Source organism: Muscardinus avellanarius (genome assembly GCF_963383645.1).
Source record: "Muscardinus avellanarius genome assembly, chromosome: 6".
Classification (NCBI taxonomy): domain Eukaryota; kingdom Metazoa; phylum Chordata; class Mammalia; order Rodentia; family Gliridae; genus Muscardinus; species Muscardinus avellanarius.
The window spans coordinates 3,512,184-3,536,314 of NC_137791.1; positions in this window are offsets into that span (position 1 = coordinate 3,512,184).

A 24,131-nucleotide genomic window follows, 5' to 3' on the forward strand; every position below is an offset into this window, starting at 1 on the left:
GCACATGCACACATCACCCAGCTAGCCGTCCCCGAGTCCCTCCTCATTCCCTCCCCCTCCCTCCTCACGTTTGGCTTAGTGACTGACTTTGAGATGTGTGTGAGTGTGTACCACGTAGAGACCTATACCGTGTAACTTGCGAATGCGAATTCAGCAAATTCCCTTGTCCTCCAGATCAAACCTTTGCTTTCAAGTCTGGGGCTCTCTCTCTTCCATAGATTGCTCTGGAAATATTTTAGCTTTATATTTGATTGTAATAGAAGGTCAAATTCCTACACTTGGGAAGCTGGGCTTTTCCATCTTTTTAAATAAAATTTTCACTTTTAAATGATGTTTATAATATGCTGTTCTTATTTCCACATAGGTCACATTTAACAGATTTTGTAGTTTTTTGTTTGGTTCTTTGAATTTCACTGTAAAAAGTATTAATCTTGCCAGATGTGATGGCGCACACTTGTAATCCCTGCGCTTGGGAAGAGGAGACAGGAGGATCGTGCAGGTTCAAAGCCAGCCTCGCTGGCTTAAGAGACCCTGTTTCCAAATAAAAAATATAGATATAAAAAAATACATCTGGGAGTGTAGCCCGGAGGTAGAAGGGTTTCCAGGAACCCCAGTACCACCAAAAAAAGTTTGTTAATCTTAAGTTTGCTGTAAGTCTGAAATATAAAATATTCCTCTAATTTATTGAAACTACTGGTCTTCATTCTGTCTGGTTTCCTTTACACTTACTTTTTCTTTCTTCTGGGACAATAAAGTACATATCTGGGCGCGTGTACTTCCAGATCTCCTGTCTGTCCGGTTTTGACTCAATGGGATCTTTTTCATAATTTTGTCACCTGCAGCACTCTGCGATTTAACTTATCTACTCAGTTTGTACTTTGACTATTAAAGGTGAAAGCTATTCATATTTTCCTATGTCTTTTTTATGTTTCAGTTATCTTTCCTTAATTTTTGAAGATTTCTATAGCCCTATATTCTAAGTTACTTCTGCTTTGTCTTGAATTCGGTATTAAGTTTGATTGCAGAGTGCTCATTCTTGATGGGTCTAACATTTTCCCTGTGAACTCATGTTCCCCTGGAGATGGAATTGCCAACCAGTGAAGGACAAAAAGTTCAAGGGACTTATCAAGGCTCACAGGAATAATGCAAAGGAACGTAAGGGTTTAAATACAGGCACCATCTCACACCCTCTCTGGAATAACGCAGGCATCCATGGACAATAGCTCCTCATGGCTGGTGTGAATCTGTGGGAGCCCGAACTTGAGGAACTGACTTTTTTTTCCTCTTAGGCAGAATGACCTTCCTTCAGAGGCAGACTATTTCCACTGGAGGATGACTTCAGGGAAAGTGCTCATTCGGGCACCGTGAGAGCTGTTTCCTTATAATACAAGATCAGTTTTAGCTTCTACGGCAGAATCAGATCTGCGGATCTGCCTAAGTCATGTGCTTCTATTTAAAGAAGGTTGAATTTAGCCGGAGAGTAAAGCAGGAAGCAGGAGAGAGATTATTTGAAATGTCCTTTTGTCTCCCTTTCAGAGCACACCATTTTGCCAAGATCAGATCTCTGTGGTTAGGGAACCAGATCAGGAGAAATGATGTCTCAGGTGACACAGGTGACTTGAGAGGGTCAGCTCACTGAAGTCAGGAAAAACCACAGCCACATGGGTTGAAGCCGAGTGGAAAATGCTTATCGTTTACATTTATGACTTAGAATCTTCACTGTCTAAATTTTATTTTATCACAACATTCAATATTGTATGCAAACCTAATCTTCTTTTGCCATTAAAATGAGGGTTTTTTTTTCAGTGCAACTTGTGGATTTTATTATCTGTGTCAAACCACACCCCCCAAAAGTTTTTTTTAACTCTCATAAGTTATAAATTATTTAGCATTTTAATTTTTTGCGGTATTGGGGATGGAAGCCAGGGGTATTCTACTTTCGAGCTACACCCCCAGCCCTATTTTTTATTCTTTATTTTGAAGCACAGTCTCATTGAGTTGCAAAGGACCTCATGAAGTAGCTGAGGCTGTCTGAGAACTGCGATCCTCCTGTCTTGGCCTCCCACATGCTGGGATTACAAGTGTGCACCACCACACCTAGCCTAGCATTTTAATTTTAACTTCAACATTTCTCAGTATTTTTAGAAAACCTCCACAAATAGACCCATATGATCGAGTATTATCTATGCTTCCTTTGCAATCCTGATACAGAGACTGACTGTGGTAAGATAAATTGGTGAGCAGGAAACATACACTCAAAAATTTTTGATACTACAAAGGTAACTTTATAGTAAGCTGCAATGTATATTAATGTGGAAGCGTCAGTAGTAATAAACACACAGAATTTGTTTGTTGCTCTTTGAATAAAGAGTATAGCTGCTATATCTCTTTATCCATAATGCTGGGTGTCACAATTAAGAAAGAAACATGGCAGAGAGACTTGGTGCCATTCCGGTTCACAGGGGATATGGCCCTTAATTTTCTAGGTTAAAAAATATTATATTTAGCCAGGCGTGGTGGCTCACGCTTGTAATCCCCATGCTTGGGAGGCAGAGACAGGAGGATCGTGCAGGTTTGAAGCCAACTGCGCTGGCTTAGGAGACTCCGTTTCCAAATTTTAAAAAAAGTATAAAAATAGGTCTGGGAGTGTAGCCTGGAGGTAGAAGGTTTCCAGGAACTCCAGTACCACCAAAAAAAAATATTATATTCATAAGTATAATTGGATTTTTATCCCAAGCCCTAAACAGTTCTAGCCAAACCATAAGGATGGATGTATATGTCCAAATGTCAAAGCATCTGGGCCTCAGTTCCCTGCTGAGGCTTGACTTCTTGGGACCCATATGCAGACTGTCCCCTTATTGGTATCCGGGAACCTGGGAGGTGAGCTGGTAATCGAAGGAGAGCTAGTAGTAGCAGGAAAGAGTAAAAATGTTCGCACAGTAAATAAATTCAAGTTTAAAGAGGTTTTTGATTTTACTTATTTTTATACCTTTATTGGTGCATTATAGTCTCACATCCTAACATAGTTAGAGTGACGGTGACTCCCCTGCAGCACCTGGCGGCTCCCCCAGCCCTCTCCCTCCCCCTCCCCTTTCCCACGCAGGGCACTGAGGTTGGTGTCCTCGCATATGTACAGATTATCAATGGAAGTGGTTCCTTCATGGATCCTCCCTCTTCTCCCTCCTCTTCTCCTGGACCACCTCCCTGGCTCCACCGAAGTTTCTCCTCCATATTTTTAAGTCCTTCTAGTGTCCCGGTCACTCCCCAGCTTCTGCATTTGAGAAAAAAAGCATATGACCCTTCACTTGACGTCACTGGAAAATCTCAGTTAGCATCCTGCTCTCCAGGTCCGCCTGTTTTGCTTCAAATGACATCATTTGGTTCTTCTTTATTGCTAAGTAGAATTCCCTTGGGTACATATCCCACAATCTTACGATCCATTCCTCTGTTGATGGATACCTAGGTTAGCGCCATCATTTCACTATTGTGAATTGTGACGCTGTAGACCTGGGTATCATATATCATACAGTGAGTCTATTCCCAATTTCTTGAGGAATCTCCACACGGATCTCCATAGGAGCTGCACTAATTTGCAATCCCATCAACAATGTAGAAGAGTTTCTGTTTGCCCACATCCCCCCAGTAACCCTTGTTCTTGAAGATGGTCATTCTGGTTGGGTTAGATGGATTCTCAGGATAGTCTTAATTTGCATCTTCCTGACTGCTAATGATGATGAACTTTTTAAAATGTATTTATTGGCCATTTGTAGTTTTTCTTCTGTGAAGTATCTATTTAGTTCAATTTCCCATTTCTTGATTGGTTTTTAGTGTTAAGTCTATTAAGTACTTTGTATATTCTAGATGGTTTTTAGTGTTAAGTCTATTAAGTACTTTGTGTATTCTAGATATTAGTCCTCTATCACAAGAACAGCTGGCAAATACCGCGCACATTTTGCTATATCATTGATGAAAGAGCATTTCCTAGAACACCATAAATATTCCTCATCGACTCTGTTGTACAGGAGGAAATGAGTTCTGATCTAAGTCCGTAACAAATACAGCCATTTTAGCACGCTGTGGACTCTGCATTGTGAGTGTTGGTTTTCGGAGTTCTACTTTGCTTTGTTTTATTCTTTTTTTTTTTTTTTTTTTTTTTTTTGGTGGCACTGGGGTTCCTGGAAGCCCTTCTACCTCTGGGCTACACTCCCAGACCTATTTTTACATTTTTATTTGGAAACAGGGTCTCCTAAGCCAGCGCGCGTGGCTGGCTTCGAACCTGCGCGATCCTCCTGTCTCTGCCTCCCAAGTGCGGGGATTATAAGCGTGTGCCACCACGCCTGGCATGTTTTATTCATTTTGATAATAAGATAAAATGTCCCCAATCTGAAATTAAACTAAAGAAGAATTTGTACAACTGAGTTTTCAAAAAAAATGAGATAATCTTTCGGGGCCACATTAGATGATCAGACGCCTTCCATTTCTTTTACCTGTTTGATCTTTCCTACTGCCCTACAGTTTTCCTTTTTCCAGATTGAGTTGTGTTAATTACAAATATGTCTAAAAATGCCTTCATCACTTAAAAGTGACTGTTAGTTTATCCTTTGTTTCTAGAGATGCACAGAACTTAAATGCATGGTACCTGTGCTCTGGACTGCCTTATTAGAAATGCCCGATTTTATCCCCAAACGGGTAGGACGCTGGGCTCCATCCATTACTTGCCACACTGCTCAGACACAGCAAGCAGTAAAAAGCATTTGACTTGGGGAAAGCAGCTGGCGATGTGAATGCCATGCAAGCCACTATCGCGGCCATAAAAAAAGACAGATTAAGTTCATAACTGTGGCCATAACCTTGCCCTAATAAAATAAAACAAAAAAGGCCCATTATAGTGTGTTTATTGCCATCTGTTACTAAATCCTTCTTTCGGATAATTTTGGAACAGCTTCAAGGCTTTCACACTGGGCCGGCTGTCTCTGAAATGCAAAACTCAAAGGAATTAGAAAAACGTCAAATGAACTCACATAACAAATGCTATTCCTCTGTTTTTCAGACAAGCTATACTGTCCTCTATCCTCTCTAAATTTGCCCTGAGTGACTTTGATCCTGGTGAGAAGGCAGACAGAATTTGTGGACGATCGCTAGCTATGTTCTGCACTTATATGGGGCTGGTGACCTGCACATAATTTAAGCATAGCTGTCTTCATCATTGTCTTCGAAGGAGCTACTCCTCTAGTCTATGGAGGATAAAATTAAAACAGAGAACATTCAGAACGGCTTATAACATCAGGTGAGAACAGACCAAAACACTGTATCTTCATGAGCTGAGGAATAAGGGTCCAACAACAGAGCCAGAGGAGAGTAAGGCACATCCCGCTGACAGGGAGCCCCGAAGGCCCCACTTGGTGAAGGGCAAATGCCAACCGGTGAGCAGTTGTTTGCAGATCAGGAGTGCACATGGGAAGTGAGCCTCTAATGTAACATCCTAAGCAGAATACTTAGTGTTATTAATTATAATGGTGCAAGAGGCTTATGCCAAAACTGTTGTTGCTATAGATATAAGATGCTGACATTCTATTTTAAGGAATTTTAAATTCAATCTTTCTCACTTTATTGTAGTGATATTGTGCATAATATTTATCTATTTAACCACCTTGCCAAGTATATTGTAAAAAGAAATTGTGCTAAAATATAGAATTTATTCTTTTTTTCTACATAATATTGTTTATTAAGGTGGATATGGGGGCTCATGCCTGTAATGCCAGCACTTGGGAGGCTCAGACAAGGGTATTGCACACTCAAGGCCTGCCTCAGCAATTTAGTGAGGCCCTCAGCAATTTAATGAGGCCCTGTTTCAAAAATAAATAAATAAATAAATAAATAAATAAATAAAGTCAAGGGTGTAACTCAGAGGCAGAACGCCTCTGAGTTCAATCCCCAGTACCATACACACAAAAGATAATAATACTATTGCTTCTTAAATAATAAGGAATTGAAGAATAAAAAGATAAGTGACCCCTTTACTTTATTTCAATTTATGATTAATATAAGCAGGTGACTATTTATCTCTAGGTATGCATGTGTTGTCATTTGTACTTGTACATAGAGTTTATGCCACACCCCAGCAGGGATCACTGGGCAATTTCACTGTGAGATCATTCAGTGAAACCACTCTAACCTCACGGTGTAGCCTACTCCATCTCAGCTGATGTCAGCATCTGTATCAAGAGGCTAGAGTATGTATGTACGTGTGTGTGTGTGTGTGTAAGACTTTCATCCTGGTGAGAAGACAGAATTTGTGGATGATCTCGAGCTACATTCTGCACTTATATGGGGCCGCTGATCTGCAAATTTTTTTTTATAGTACTGGGGATGGAACCCAGGAGCATTCTACCTCTGAGCTATACCCCAGCCCTATTTTTTAGTCATTTTATTTTATTTTATTTTAATTGAGATACCAGGGATAGAACCCAGGGACACTGTAACTCCGAGCTACACACCAGCCCTATATTTTTATTATTTTTAACTTTTTTTGAAACAGGGTCTCACTGAGTTGTGAAGGGCCTCGCTAAATAGCTGAGGCTGTCCATGAACTGCGATCCTCAGGTCTCTGCCTCCCAAATGCTGGGATTAAAGTGTGCACCACCAAGCCCGGCTTGCGCATAATTGAGACGTAGCTATCTTCGTCATTTGTGTGTGAAGGAGCCACTCCTCTAGTCTGTGGAGGATAAAATTAAACAGAGAACATTCAGAACAGATTATAACATCAAGTGAGAACAGACCAAAATACTGTGTCTTCATGGCCTGAGAATAAGGGTCCAACAAGGCAGTTGTAAGAGATTGCTGTGTCTTTATGTTTATAAACAGATGGAATTGCAGAAGCAGTAGAGCAAAAATCCGAGATAAAGATAAAATACTAGCTCACCTGTATTGGGCACTGGCTGTTACTAGAGCTGGCAGGACTTGTCGCTCTTGCTCTGAGTGTGAAGACCTGGGACACGCTGCACTGGCCGGGGTCTGCGCCCGCAAGGTGCACTTGAATTGTGCAACCCTTTAATTTGTTTCTTCTTCCTCAACAACAAACTGTTGTATAGTATAACTTTTTCTTTACTTTGCACAATTTTTGCATTTCTAAAAGTGTTGATTTTTTTTGTACTAACGTAGCTTAAGACACAAACGGCTTTAAGGTGGTATAAAATCTGTCCTTTCTGTGTATACTTATTTTATAAGTTTTTTTCTTTTTTAATTTTTTATTGGTACATTGTAGTCATACGTCTTAATGAGATACAAGATGGTGGAGGCATACATGCAAACATCATTCACTTAGCTTTGCCCCAATTCCCACCCATTCCCTTTCTCTTCCCTCCTTCTCATGTTTGACTTAGTGATTGACTTTGATATGTTTGTGAATGTACATCCCATACATTATGGAATTTTCCTCTTCCCCTTCCCACTCCCCTCAGGTAGGTCGCCTTATTTGCTCATCTATAGAATCTCCTTCTTCGTTTAGAGTTCCTCCTATTACCATTTTCTCCCTAGATTCCACATGTTAGGGAGAGCATCTGATTTTTTACTTTTCCTGACTGGCTAATCTCACTTAGTATAATGTTCTCCAGTTCCATCCATTTCCCTGCAAATGATGCAATTGTATTTCTCTTTATGGCTCAGTAAAATTCTATTGTGTACATATCCCACAGTTTTGTAATCCATTCATCTGTTGGTGGACATCTTGGCTGGTTCCATAGTTTGGCAATGGTGAATTGTGCAGCTATGAACATAGATACACATGCATCAATTTGGTAGTTTGGTTTCCTTTCTTTGGGTAGATACCCAGAGGGGTATTGCTGGATCATATGGTAAGTTTGTTCCCATTCTTCTGAGGATCTTTTATACTCTTTTTTTAAAGTGGTGGCACTAATTTGCAATCCCACTAAGAATGTATTAGAGTTCCTACTTCTCCACATCCTTACCAGCATTTGTTGTTGTTTGTTTTTCATGATTGCCATTCAAGTTGGGTTTTGACCTTTTATTTTTCTATTTTTTGATAGTTTTTAAACTTTGTTAAAAATGAAGGCACAAACATCCATGAGCCTAAGCCTAAACGAGGTCTAGATTATAAGTATCACTGTCCATCTTTTCCACATTCTGCCCCACCGAAATGTCTTCAAAATGCTGGCAAGCCAGGAGCTGTCCCTTCCTAAGGTAACGGTATCTGGACCCCTCCTAAAGGACCTGCCTCAGGCTGTGGGCAATGAATTTTATAAGTAGCAGAAGTATGCTCTAATGACAAAAATATAGAGTAAATATATAAATCAATAACATTAGTTTATGATGATCATAAAATATTACAGATTATACATTACTGTGTACATTCTGCTTTTCTGTGTCTGGCAAGTAGTAAATTTGTTACCACAAACCCATGAGCGGTACTGTTGTGTTATAACATTTTGGTGGTTGTGACATCACTGGATTATATGAATGTCTCACCCTCATTTTCACACCATGGGGCCACCATCACATACATGGTCTGCTGTTGGCTGAACTGTTAAGTGCCACCTGACTCTGTGTGTGTACACGCACAAGATGTATGCACACATGTGTAATTTTTTCTCTCCTCTAACCCAATCAACCCTGTGTCCACTTCTGTACTTTGAAAACATGTATTTACATCTTTAGCTTGTCATTGCAACAATGGCTCCCTGATCAGAAACTGTTTTTTTGCTAATTTCGTATCAACTATAATATTGCACAACAAAAAATGCTGCAAATATCAGATTCCTCATTTTCCCAGACTATTTCCAGTCTATAGATATTATCTGATATTGAAATATTATCCAGTATGACTGGAAGAAATGGGATTGTTTTAACTTTATGTTTTATTTTGGAAATTAACACTTGAATACATTTTAATATATTCATCATTCCTGGTGTTTGACAACTTTCCTTAATAGGAGTCATGACTTTTCAATTTTCCTATCTGTGATATATATTTTATTTCCCCAGTTTTTTATTTTCCTCACTCATTATCATATTTTCCATTTAATATTTAACTTTTAAATATGTGTAAAAAAATTTGGGGTTGATGGTGTTTATTTTGTTTAGAGAGACCCAAGTTTTCAATGTTATAAATATGTGCTTTCTTTTATAACTATTAAATATACTTGATGTTTACATATTTACCATTTCACTATCATCTGAAATTTATTTTATATAAAAATTATATCACACTATAACTTTTTTCAAATTGAAAAGAAATGACTCTATGTAAAATATTCTCTTTTCTATATTGAGAAGACTCTGAAGGGATTTAGTTTCTTACAAGATTGCTATGGTATGGAAATATATGGAAAAGAATGAAATTGGTTACAAGAAATCTCTTTAGAAACTTAATGTCATTTTGAGAGGGGATGATAGCTTGAGTAATGTTGATGGTAGTATAGGCAGAGTGGAGTAGAGATGTTTATATAAATTGAAAACCAAAATGATTTTATTGATTGGTTGATAATAGTAAAGGAGAGAGGAAGATAGAGAAATAGTTACACGTAGACAGGGGATTGTGTTATATTCATGCTTGAAGCATTTGTCTCTTCCCTTCTAGACCCTCACTGTATGAACTAGTTTACTATGATGGTTAAATATAGAATAGCCTCTTGATGAGCTCATAAATTGGTGTATGGAGTTAATTGAATTAAATCTTGAGTTTTGTAATTCTAATAGTAGATAAATCCATTGTGAGGGCTCCATCTAGGTGGTGGCTATAAGGTTGGATCCCTGAGTTTTTGGCTTTGTGGATTATATAAATGCTCCCTTCCTTCCCCTCTCTCTCCTCTAGCTCCTGGCCTCCATGGTGTGGGAAGCACAGACACTGTTCTCTCCCTCTCTCTGCCTCCAGCCACCATGCCCTGAGATCCGTGGTCACTGGTCTCACATGGACTGAGCCCAAAACAGTAATAAATGTTTTATCTAAGTTATATGGTCAGTCTATTTGGGGGGGTTATTATTTTTATTTTTATTATTTTTATTTATTTTTATTTTTATTTTTATTGGTGCATTATATTCATACATCATATTGGAGTAAAAAACTTCTGTGTACAGACATGTACACATCACTGATTTAACCCCTACCCAATTCCCACCCCATTCCCTCCTTCCCTTGCTTGGCTTAGTGGTTGACTTCGATATGTTTAAGTACATTGTGTGTTTTAGAGATTTTTCTCTTCCCCCCTCCTTTCTCCTCCTTTAGGTTGCCTTGTTTGCTCCTCTATAGGATTTCCTTTTTCATCTAGAGTTCCTCCTATGACCCAATTCTCCATAACTCTCACATATTAAGGAAAGCATCTGATTTCTTATTTTTTGTGACTGACTAATCTCACTTAGCATAATGTCCTCCAGTTCCATCCATTTCCCTGAAAATGATGTAATTGAGGTTTTTTTTGATGGCTGAGTAAAATTCCACTGTGTACATATCCCACAGTTTTGTAATCCATTCATCTGTTGATGGACATCTTGGCTGACAAGAACAGTTACAGTGAGGTGTCGTCACCCCTCCATACTGCAGAACACCAGAACTTGGTACCCAGGATCCAGCCTCCTTTTATCTGCTCTTCCCTCTGCCCTTACCAGCTGCCACTAATCACCATTCCACCATCAGGTTGTCTTTCATTAGCTACCACATAGGAGACAGAACATGCCTTGCTTGTATATCTGCATCTGACTTATTTCACTTCACCCAATGTCTTCCATTTCTATGTACCTTTCTGCAAATGGCAGGATCCCTTTCTTCCTTATGACTTAAAATATTTCATTGTACATGAATACTAATTTTATCATTGATTGATTATGCTACTGAGAATTGAAACCAGGGTCACTCTGCCTCTGAGCTACATACTCTAGCCCAATTATTTAAAATTTTTGGTTTGAAACAAAATTTTGTTAGGTTACTTAGTTTCTCACTACTTTCTGAGGTTGTCCTCAAACCTATATTCCTCCCTTTCTCAGCCTCTCAAGTACTGGGATTCCAGGTGTGCATCATCGATGCCTGGCTTGTATAGTACATTTTAGAACAAAAGTTTTGATGTGCATTTTCTCTTTCAAAGTTGTGGTTATTCAGAGCATCAATGAATCACAAGATGGGGTCCGTGTGAGTGAGTTTATTGATGGCTGGATTGCTAGAGTCTAATACACACTGTATTAGAAGTGGAAAGACTCATCATTGGAGGTGGAGTAGCTGATACCATTAGAATGATACTCTGTGAGTATGTTTACTTCTTTAATTTAAAGGAGATTCTGATGGTAGCAAGAGACAATGGACAAGCAGCTTCCTGCCTCTGTGGTCCAGGGAAATTCACTCCTGGCCCAAACTTGGGTAGCATAAGTAGCAAAAGACATACTGTGCACCTTACAGGAGCTAATCTTTGTAGAAATCAAGTTGTTGATTAGTAGCAGTCTTAAGTAAGTCCCTGAGAAACTTTCTTCTCTAACTGAAGGGGCATTCAAGGTTTTCCTTCTGATTCTACACTGCCATGGTCTCCCTGTGATGTGTTCTGATAAGTACGGTTTTCTCCCTTGGAATTTATTTCGGCAATATTGCTGCTTTATTGAATTTTCCTTCCTCCACAGCTAAGAACAAAAATGCCAAAGCTGTTCTGAGTATGAAGTCAAGGGGGGAGAAAGGGAAAAAGAGAGAGAGAGAAAGGGAAACAGAGAACGCTAGCAGACATATATTCTCATAATACAGAATGAGGGACAAGGTGAGGAAGCAGAAATGGATTCAGGGAAGAAAAGTAGCAGCTCGTGATTCCCAAGGCAGCAGAAGAACTGCTGTCTTTGAAGACATCTCTTCTGCAGTCCTTGAAGCAGAGTCCAGAAAAAAGTGAAGAAGGCAAGAATACTCTCACTCCAGTGCTCAGCCCAGTTTTATCTACTGATGGAACTGTGGTAAGTGGCCATGGTTGGTCCTCTCTGAGACTCTGATTGGAGTTTCTTTCCCATGCTGACATATAAGAAAGATGGAGGTTTAATGCAACCATGGTGTTTAGAAGTGGAGCCTTTGGAAGGCAATTAGGATTGGATAAGTCATTAGGCTTGTACCATTCTGAGTGAATACTGATGGCTTTCTGAGAAGAAGACCTGATGATGCTCCTATATCCATGTGCTCCCTTGCATTGCTGTGAGAACTTGCACCTACAGGACCCCACCAGCATGGAGGACATCATCGGATACAGCCCCTTGACCTTGGGCCTCTAGAAGTGTGAGCCAAAATAAATGACAAAAACTAGTAGTAGTAGTAGTAGTAGTAGTAGTAGTAGTAGTAGTAGAAGATAGTTTATGTTCTCCTCCTCCTCCTCCTCCTCCTCCTCCTCCTCCTCCTCTTCCTCCTCTTCCTCCTCCTCCTCCTTCTTTCAGCCCTGTCTATGCTGAGATGGAAAATGAAATGGGTTTGAATTAGAGTGGTTTTCTACCTGAAAATGTCTTCACAGACATATTCTGTTATCCTATTTTTGCTCTTCCAAGAAGTTCACCAGCAGAGCAGTGGAATTCAGTCTACTTCTCTACTGTTAAACTGAGGAGTTTTTGCAGAGCCTTCTTTTATATGTATTCTTGTAATAATAGAGTGTTTATGTTGAAAATCAGACTTCTTTAAAAAAAGATTGTGTTCTTGCATGCAAGGTGTTAACTTTTTAGAATATTTAGCTGATCTAAGTGTTATTGTGTTTACTTTTTCTCCTTATATTCTTCCCATGGCAGCTTGAAACATGACAGTTTCTCATAGCACTTGATCTTGGTAATAGCAGCTCTATCAATTTCTGAGGCAGTAAAATCCTACAGAAGTTTATACTTCGTGCATTGACATATTGAGAAGACTAAGCTGTCAAATCCTTTATGCTTATTTTGATAGCTCTTTCCTTTTGAGAAAAAAAGTAAAAAGAGATTTGGATTTTAGTAAGTGAATTAATTATAGCCCTTCAGTTAAAAGAGATACTACTGACAAAAGTTTGTTCAGCAATATAACTCTATTTGTGTAATTTAATTCTGAATAAGACAATATAATAAGACAAGGCAGAGGTGTAAAGAATAAAAATGTCAGATAAGGTAGACTACAAAATAAATGGAGATATTGAGCTTTCTTATCTCAGGATTCTCCAAAAATGCAATGATTTCAATTTGAAAGCTAGAACTTAAATATTTTTGAACATTTTAAATAGGTTTTCTTTGGTATAGTTGAGATTTACAACATGATATTATGGGGTGCTATAGATATTAAGATGGTTTCTATAGTGAAACAGAATTATATACATAAATTTACATGTACACTATGCAAATATAACTTTATATATGAGTTTTACACACAAATTTACATTTTTGTAAAATTTACTTATCTTACAAAAATTTCGGTTACAGTTACACTAAATATAGTCCTCATGCTGTACATTGGATCTCTAGGCTATTTCAAGTTATATATTTCCCTTAAAAATTTTGAAAGTGATGATTCCTTATGCTAGTTTAAAAGATTTGATCAGGGAATAACTTAATTAGAAAGTTAAAGGTCTATTTTATATGCTGAAAACTATTTTCCTAGGTGTGAAGTCGAATTCCCAGCTTATCCTTTACAAGTGCATTATCTGTGCGTTGTGTCAAATTATCAGCTGGGTATCAGCATACACAATACAATTGGAGTGAGTATGCAGAAGTCATGCTAGAGAAGACCTGGACAAGAACCTCTGCTCCAGATTTTTCTGGGAAGCCTTTAGCAAAAGCCTCCACCTGCTTCTATTCATACTCCTCTTCCTACCCCACTGCCTTCTGATGTCCCGGATTAATCCTCTCGCTCACCTTGCTAATCTCACACTAGAGCTGACCATTATGACTTGAGAATGCTATTGGCATGAGATTCAGAACTGAATCTCCTCCAGGCTGTCTTCTGTGGTCCAGAGAGCATGGCTGGAAGAGCATACAGTGAAAGGACAGCAGCTGCTCACAATGGCACTCCAATTTTACATATGTTTTCCAGTCCCTTTGTTTTTTACCTTGGAATTCCTAAACATGTTTATTGTTTTAGCCAAGAATATGTCTCTGGGCTCTGTGTGCTTTCCTCGCTATTAAGATAATCCTTCTGTTCAGTTCAATCTGCTCTGTTCTCATCTTGGAGCCTGTTGAATTATTATTCTAATACAGATCACTTTATTTCTTGGATTATCAGATTGTGATCCTCCTGTGATATTTTTTCATTGTACTCATGGAAGAGAGTCTTTATGATCTTTTTTTCATTGTAACCTTTTATTCTTATTGTATACCCTTGGGATTTATCATTATATTTGTCAGCTTTTCATCACTTTAACAAAATACCTGAAAAAAAAATCCAATGAGAGGAGAGATTTCCTCTTTATTTGTTTGATGAATATTCTGTGGCCTTCCACAGCTAATAATAGTCCATTGGATAGCTGCTGAGGGCTTCCATTGTTGTGATAATTGTCTTTTTCATACTCTGTCCTGCTTGGAGTTGCATATCTGAGATATTGCTCTATGTTTGAGAATAGGGTTCACTAGAGTAAACCCATATGCAACAGCTTCCAGACTGTGGACTAACAAGAACAAGGGAGGAAGACGTAGCTCTCTGCAAAGCCATCACAGGAAGAACAGTGGCCTCACCCAGAGGGCCACATCCTGCCCCTGGATCTTGTGACAGTTTTCTTACATGACAAAGAGACTTGGCTAAAGTGATTAAGTTAAGGTTACTGAGATGGGGAGATTATGCTGGAGTATTATGTTGCACTCAGTGTAACCAGGAGGATCCCTATGAGGAATGGGATGCCTCCTCTAAAGGGCAGGCATGAGTGTCAAAGCCAAAGCAGGAGGGATGGATATTAGGAGTGCTCAAAAGGGCTTGGTGTGAGCATGAAAGGAGGACATGACCCTCGGAGTGAGAGCAGTCTGGGGAAGCCAAATGGATTAGAAAACAGGTGTCCGCCTAGAGCCACCAGAAAGGAGCAGAGCTCTGCTGAACACTGTTGGAAGGTGGACTTCTGCCCTCAATAACTAGAAGATTTGTGTTGTTTTATATCTGTAAGTTTGTAGGAAGTATTTATAGCTTCCACCAGAAAGAGAAATGTTGGTACTTAGAAGTGGGTTGCTGCTATAACAAATAATAATGATAAAGAATGTGGAAGTACCTTTGGAACTGGGTAGCAGGTGGAAACTGAAAGAATTTTGTAAATCATGATAGGAAAATCCTCTATTGCCTTGAAAAATGAGAAACATAGACATTACTCACTAGACTCAGGAGGCATCATTTTCTCTCTTTCAGAACAAGATGCCTATAGCTCGGAACCTCACTCTGTCCCATCATTGCTATTTTGCAAGCAAGTTATTTGTTTTTTAGTTTTCTAGATCCAGAAATGGAAAGGAATTTTGCCCATGATTCATTATTCTCAGAGCCTCACCTAGACCTTATATAGATGATTTAAATGACATTATTTGGGTCTTTGGTGGACCTTGAGATGGAATGAACAATTTTTTATGTGGAAAGAATATATTTGAGAGTAAGAGGAAATAGGGTGGCAGGCTCCGTAATATCCTCTTACAGATGCCAAATCCAAATTCAGAAGATCTGTGAATATTTTGCCTTGTATGGTAAAAGGAACATTGCAGATGTGTTTAAGTTAAGAATATTGAGATGAGACGATATCTAGTATTTTCCAGGGGAGCCCCATGTAATCACAAGGAGCCCTAGAACAGGGAAGTCAAAGGAAAAGAAGCAAATAGTTTAATAGGAGCAAAGGTTGAAGTGATTTTGCCCCCGGAAGCTGAAGGAGATAAGGAGCAGATGCTTCTCTACTATTTGTTGGCATTGAAGTGTTACCCTGTGAAACTGACTCTGAGCTTCTTACTTCCAGAACCATAAGGTAGTAAATTTATGGTAACTGATTACAGCATGGTGGAAAATTACTGAAGTGCTACTAGTTGTCCTCATGTACCTTGAATATACTGACTGACAAGCTGAGCAGTTTTGCCATTTGAGGCTCAAAAGAATGTGCAGAGTGTCAACTCTTCCTGTGGCCAAAAAGAGTTTTAGGATTCATATTTCAGTGCTACATTTTTGGGTTACTGTTATCTTTGCAATTGATATTTAAATATTATAATTCATAAGATTAAAAACCTAATAAAAAGGATAACAGGTATAGTCAGCAATTTTGAAGCTAATAAGACCTTGAACACAGTCATAGCCATAGGGAAAATGCAAAGATTAAGGCAGATATTGGAATCAGGAATCTAGGAGTTAAGAGTGCCAAAAACAGCCAGCAAATCAACAGAATCCTGGAGGAGAGGCAGAGAAGAGAGCTTTCCCCAATCTCAGAGGGAACCCACCCAGCCAGAATTTTGATGAATTAAATTTCTGGTCATAAGAACTAAGAAAAAATTCTGCTTCACCACCCACTTTGTGACTTTTTGTTATGGTAACTTTATCAAACCAAAATATAGCCTAGGTATCAATTAACAGGTAAACAATTTAAATGCCATGCTATATCAATAAAATGGAACATATAGGAGTATAAATAAGGAAGAAGTCATGCTCACAATGACTTGATCAAGGCTGAAAAATACTGTATTAAGTCAGTCATTTAACACAAACCACAGCATTTTGTATGTTTCAGTTTACATTAAACTCTAAAAGAAATGTCTGAAATGAAAGAAATCAATGGCTACTATATGCAGGAATTCAGGGAATGATTATTACAAAGGGGTATGATGAAAATTTTGTTATTATATAAATGTTTTATTTTTATTGTGATGATATGGCACAATGAATACAGTTGTCTAATCTTATCAAACTGAACACTAACAATTGGTAAATTTTAGCCAGGCATGGTGGCGCACGCTTGTAATCCCCGCACTTGGGAGGCAGAGACAGGAGAACCACGTAGGTTCAAAGCCAGCCGCGCTGGCATAAGTGACCCCGTTTCCAAATAAAAAAGTATAAAAATAGGTCTGGGAGTATAGCCCGAAGGTAGAAGGGTTTCCAGGAACCCCAGTACCACTAAAAAAAAATTGGTAAATTTTATTGTATGTATAATATACTTTAAAAATCTGGGTCATTTGGCTTTAGGATAAGCATATATATATATATCAACTAAATATAATAACTTTTCTAAAAAACACCCATGTTTATGGGCATTTGTATATGACAAAGGTATCACAGTAGAGTAGTAGGAGACAGGGTGATATAAGTAAATGCTAATGAGTACAGTGGATACTCATATCTATATAGAAACATATAAATAAAATGGGACTCTGTTAAATATAGTCTTTTTCCAGTCTGCCTTGCAGTTATTTTCTTCTCCAACCCGGCCAAAATTTCCAATGTGGTAGAATACATCTTTCTGCCCCACTGATTTTTGTGTTGGCTGTGCAAGTTACTTTAACCAATGGAATGTGGTTTCTCTCCATCTGAGTTGTAGGATGAAGGACAATGTAAAACAGACCTGAACCAAATTTTCAGTCTGGAGCCAAACATAACTATGCCTGGTGAAGCCACAAAACAAACATGGAAAGCCAGAACCAAGCCACAGACCTCTGAATAAAAACAGTTTGCTGTTGGATGACACATTTTTATTTTTTTTAACCCAGAAAAAAAATTAATACAGAGACCCACCTTATAATAAACAAGAGGAACTAAATTTATGTAATGGATGAGGTGGCCATCTTTTTCATTACCCAAGTTGGGATGCTATTAAAGAGGTATAATAAAATATCCTATACACCAGGATAAAATGAGAAAGCTCTAGAAAAATAGAGATGCTCTCCCTCCTGATTGTGCTAAATGAACAATTCCAAGCTATTGTTTAGAAAATTATATGTGAGAGGCCAGGAAAATGAAGATTCTGGAATGCAACATATCTCAGTAGCTGTAACAAGTAAAAATCAACCACTGAGAAGGCAGCTTCTTGGGAAAAAAAACCCAAGATATATACAAACAAAAACACAAAAAGGGGAAGAGTGGTAGAATAAAACCCAGTAGTCAGAACAGGAATAGCAAAGGGCCTGAGCCTGAAGCCACCACTGCAGAGGCTCACTCCATCTTGGGCTTCCTGCCTGAGCCGTGACTGCCAGCTCTATGGCCCCAAGAAATTTTGGCAAGGAAGCCAAGGGATGAGATAAAGTAAAAAAGTAAGCAACACAGAACTCCAACACCTTGGGTGACCAGCACCACGTTTAAGAGACAAGAGAAAAAGAAAGATGCAATTGCCCCTGTGCTCTCCAGAATCCTGCACCTGCAGCACTGCACTGTGCCCGCCAGAGACTCGAGCCCAGCAGGGTAGTAAGGTAACTGTGATTCTTAGCAGATGACCACCCAGAGCAGCCCCAGGAACCTGAGCAGGCTAAGATGTGACAGATCAACCCTCAGGTGGTCAGGTTAGAACCTACAGAAACACATAAAAGGCCCATAGTGCCCAGGGAACAGTACCCACACAGGGTCACAGGAGGTTGATACCAGATTACACTGGACACCCTCTGCTGGTGTGAGTAGGGAGGCACGGGCCCAGGGATAGAGAGTGCAGAACCCTGCTCTTACACAAAGCCCAATTACAGTGATACCTGCCATCCTGATACCTGAGTGCAGAGCAGTGAGAGGTGAGAGAGGGGTACAGGCACTCAAAAAGTGGTTCCACAAACTGACAATATGTTACTGAGCAAATGCGCGATATTGGAAGATGCTCCAAAGCCTAGTATAGTGAGACATTAAACAGCTGAAAGCGTCTACTCAGACCCAGGAGGACTGCAGAGGTCAAGTCAACCCCTTATGCATACACTTGTTTGCAGTATTTTTTTTTATAGTTGTTAGTGTTTTTATTTTAATTTTTGTTTGGTTGGTTTTGTTTTTGATTTGCTCTTGTTATTGTTAGTTGGTTGGTTGTTTTGTTATCTACTGCATGTTTGTTTATTCCTTCTCCCATTCCTTTTATAATATTCCTTCCTCTCTCCAATCTACTCTTTTACATCAAAACTCTTTTTCATAAATTCAATCTATTTCATATCACTATATTTAAATACTCTACACTGACTACACAAGTACTACTATATATTCACTATCTCTCATCTCAACAAGACACTACCTTATTATACTCAAATTCTTAATTTGATCATATCCTCTACCATAGTCCTGTACCCATTACTCTACCTTCTCCTCCCTAACCTAACCCTCTCAATTGGGGGGAAAAGAAAAAACACTTCATACCTTGCATAAACCTGCTGTCAACTCTAAATCCCTATGGTTAAAAATGGATCAGAGGTGACCCATAGGAAAGGGCAGCCAGACACTAAAGATAAACTATCCAAAGGTGATACAGGGAAATACCCAACATCCCACACATCAAGGTTTAAAAAACACATAGGTCACAAACTATTCTGCTCACACGTCTGACCTGACTCTTTATAAGGGTAGTGACAGACAGAATACCTGACCTTAACACCTGAAGCCCATCAACACCATCATAGCATCAGGCAGAAGAAACTCCAGGGCAACTCAGTATTAATGATCTACAGGTAGAGCAACAGTGCAGTGATAGTAGACACAGTCTCCAGGGTAAATATCAAAGTGTGAGTGGCAACTGGAACTATTTCTTTCAACACTTATCTGAAATAGCACCTCTCAATATTGACTCACAAACAGAAAATGATGCCAAAACAACAGAAACATAAATCTGAGAATTCTGAAAATATAAGAATGAGGAACAGTTAGGAAAAAATCTCCAAAACTCAAACAGGGAAATCACAAAAAATGACCTGAGGAAATGCAAGATGAAGAATTCAAAATCCTGATCTTCAATACAATGAAAGGCCTTTCAGCAAGTGTACAGAAAATGAAAGAGAAAATTGAGACCTTAAGAAAGAATCAGAAAGAACCCTGGAATAAAATGAAGTAGTCAATAAATGAAATGAAGACAGCAATAGAAAGAAATTCTAGAAGATTAGATGAAATGTAAAACAGACTATCACTTTAGAAGACAATTCATTCAAAACTGAAAACACAGTCAACAGTATACAGAAGATATTACAACTAAACCTAAATATCCAACAGCTATGAGACAATATGAAAGGTCCTAACTTACAAATGAAAGGGATTAAAGAAGAGATAGAGGCACAGACCAAGGGTATTTGTAATCTTTACAGAGAAATTATTTTAGAGAATTGCCAAACATAAAAAGACTTGGACATCTACGTACAAGAGACATACAAAACACCATTAAGACAAGATCAAAAGAGGATCTCCCCATGTCATTGTAATAATCTCAGCCTCCTGATTGCAAGTGTGTGCCACCATGCCTGGCTTCATGTAATAATCAAAATGACCAACATAGGGGCTAAGGAAAGGATTTTTAAAACAGAACAAAAAAAAAAACGAATAACATTGTCACACACTTGTGATCCCAGCATTTGGGAGGCTGAGACAGGAGGATCATGGTTTGTGGGCAGCCTCAGCTGTTTAGTGAGGCCCTCTGAAAGTCAGTGAGACCTTCTTTCAAAATAAAAAATAAAAAATAGAACTTGGGGTTTATCTCTGAATGCCCCTGACTTCCATCCCCAGTACTGAAAAGAAAGAAAGAAAGAAAGAAAGAAAGAAAGAAAGAGGAAAAGAAAGAAAGAAAGAAATCACAAAGAACAAAAAGGAAGCAAATATCAGAACCAGAGAAGAAATGAATTATATCAACAAGGCAACTAAGCAAGGAAGAAATAACAGTACATCAAGCAAAATATAGGTCACAAAATGACAGGAAACAAAAATCATATCTCAATAATAACACTGAATATCAAAGGACTTAACTTACCAATTAAAAGACATAGACTGGCAATGTGAATTTAAAAATGTAATCCAAATATATCTGCTTTCAAGAAAGTCATAGCTAATGATATTCATAGGCTAAAAGTGAAAAAATGAAAAAACATATATCATGCCAATGGAGACCGAGAACAAGCAAGGATAGCAACACTGATTTTTTTTTTTTTTTTTTTGTGGTACTAGGGCATGGAACCAAGGGGCTTTCTACTCCTGGGTTATATCCCCAGCCTTACTTAATAATTTATTTGGAAGCAGGGTCTCACTAAGTTGCTAAGAGCTTCACTAAGCAGCTGAGGCTGGCTTCAAAGCAGCTGAGGCTGGCTTCAAACCTGTGCGATCCTCCTGTCTCAGCCTCCCAAGTGCTGGTATTACAATCATGCACCACCATGCCCAGCTACCACACTGATATTTAATAAAACAGACTTTAAGCTCAAACACATCAGAAGAGGCAAAGCAGGGTACTTCCTATTAATAAATGGGACAATCCAGCATGAAGATAGAATGTTAGTTAGTAAATGTTTATGACCCAAATGTGGGTGCACCCACATTTATGAAACAAACTCTTCAGAGCATCAGGTCTCAAGAGACCCAAATAAAATAATATTTGGAGATTTCAACACACCACTCATGCCACTAGATTGATCTTCAAAGCAAAAGATGAGTAAAGACTCTTCAGAACAAATGAAAACCATAAAAAATGGGCCTAATAGACATATACAGAATATTTCAACCCGCAACAACTGAGTGAGTACACATTCTTCTCAGGTGTCCATGGCACCTTCTGCAAAATAGATCACATCCAAGGCCACAAACCAAGGTCCAGCAAGTTCACAAGATGTAATATCATTCCCTGCATCTTTTCAGATCAAAATGGAATCAAAGTAGAAATAAACAACTGGAAGACCAAAAGAAATTATATAAATACATGAAGTTTGAATGATACATTCTTGAATTAGAAGTAGATAAGATCAGAATAAGAAAAAATTTAAAAAATATTATAATTAAAGAAAAATAGACACACACAACATACCCAGATCTATGGGACATTTTGAAGGCAATGTTAAGAGGAAAGTTTATAGCATTGAGTACCCACCTAAGAAGAAAAAAATGTAATCAAATAACCAACCAAATAGCATGTCTCAAGGATCTAGAAAAACACCAATAGTCTAATCCTAAAGCCAGCAGAAAGTTGGAAATAATTAAAATCAGAGCAGAAATAAGTAAAATAGAGAATAAAGAATAATTCAAAAGATTACAAAAAAAAAAAAAGGCTGGTTCTTTGAAAAAATAGGATCACCAAATCCCTGGCCAACCTAACCAAATGGAAAAGAGAATCAACTCAAATCACTAAAACCAAAAATGAAACAGAAGACAGTGGGTCAATTCAATGAATTTTTAGAACAATTTTGAAAATTTATACTAAAATAGAAAACATTGAAGAGATCAGTAGATTTTTAAGCACGTATAGCCTACCTAAATTGAACCAAGAGGACACAGACAGCATAAAACAACCAATTGCAACAAAGAAATAGAAATGGCAATAAAATTTCTTCAATCAAAGAAAAGCCCAGATGGGTTTCCAGCTGAATTCTATAAAACTTGTAGAGAAAAACTCCAATATTCCACAACTTGTTCCAGGAAATTTAAGCTTCTTCTATGAGGCCAGTATCATGTTACTACCAAAACAAATAAAGATAACTGAAGAAAAAAATTACAAACCAATGTCTTTGATGAACATAGATGCAAAAATTCTAAACAAAATACTAGCTATGCACATTCAAAACCATATAAAGAGAATTGTACACCATGACCAAGTTGGCTTTATCCCAGGAAAGCAAGGCTAGTTCAACATATCCAAAGAAGTACAGGATTGAATCTTCAAAGCTGGCCTCAGCAACTTAACGAGACCTTGTTCCAAATAAAAATCAAAAGGACTGGGGGTGTAGCTTGGAGGTAGGAATCTCTGAGATTCAGTTTTAGCACACACACACACACGTACACAAACACACATACACAAACATATACACACACAATCTTATTATCCAACTTGAAGCCTTATTTTTCTTATCTGAAAGTGCTAAGAAAGCTATATTTGAACTTATAGTTAATATTTTAAAAGATTACCCATTTTCATTCAAGTGAAAAATTGATATTTCTAGTATTTTCACACTAATGAAATAGGAAGTATTTTCCCTAAAATACAAGTAAAATTTAAATTTTAACATTTTCTCTGCAATAGCAGGAATTTTGCTACAAGTGCAGTCATTACTTGATTCACATGTTTATATTGAAAATACAGCCCATGTTGCGATATAGAAAATTCTAACCTGAAAAGAAATTTTAGAATTTTTGTTCTTTTGATTTTATTTTGGCATCAGGTAAAAATACAATCATTTGAAAAGTGTTTTATCTATAAAGAATTCTATGGTATAAGTTAATTTTAAATTTCTATGAAGAAGTATAAATACCAAATATTTACTCAAAATGTCTCAGCAGGTCAAGAATCTATTTGTCGAAAGATTGGCTTTAGATGATGTGGTCACCTTTATCCACAGGAAGCCATTGCTGACAGATGGTTTCCCACATTGGTTGGTAGCTTTACCTACTATTTTTTGGGTCCTGAGGGGGAAATAAAAAGTGGGACAAAAGTACCCCTTTCTTGGCATTTTATGGCATTTTGCATAAGCAATACTAATTTGTTTCTTTAACATTATTTAGTAACCAAGTAAATCTCAGATGTAATATCTTGTTAGAAATTAATTAATCAGCCAGGCGTGGTGGCGCACACTTGTAATCCCTGCGCTTGGGAGGCTGAGACAGGAGGATTGCACCGGTTCGAAGCCAGCCTCAACTACTTAATGAGGCTCTCAGCAACTTAGTGAGACCCTGTTTCCAAATAAAATATAAAATAGGTCTGGGAGTATAGCCGGGAGGTAGAAAGCCTCTGTGACCCCCCTCCCCATACCACCAAAAAAAGAAAAAAAAGAAAAAAAAAGACATGAATTAATCATTGTGAAAAACGAAATTAAATTAAAAGCCCGTGCAGTTTTCCTCCTCTTCTTATCTGCCAAACCGCATTTGCTCGTGGGTTAAGCAGGCCGGTGAATGCACTCTGCCCCTCTGGCTGGGGGATGGACATTTAAACAACGTTGTATCCTAAGGACTTAGCAGCCACAGGAGAGATGACAAGTTGTTTTCTGCCTATCTATTGTCTCTGGCATAATATAAACTTGTGGCTTCCTTAGTGATGTCTCATTTTTTAAAAATCTTGTTTATAAAGATCAAAACATTTCTATTC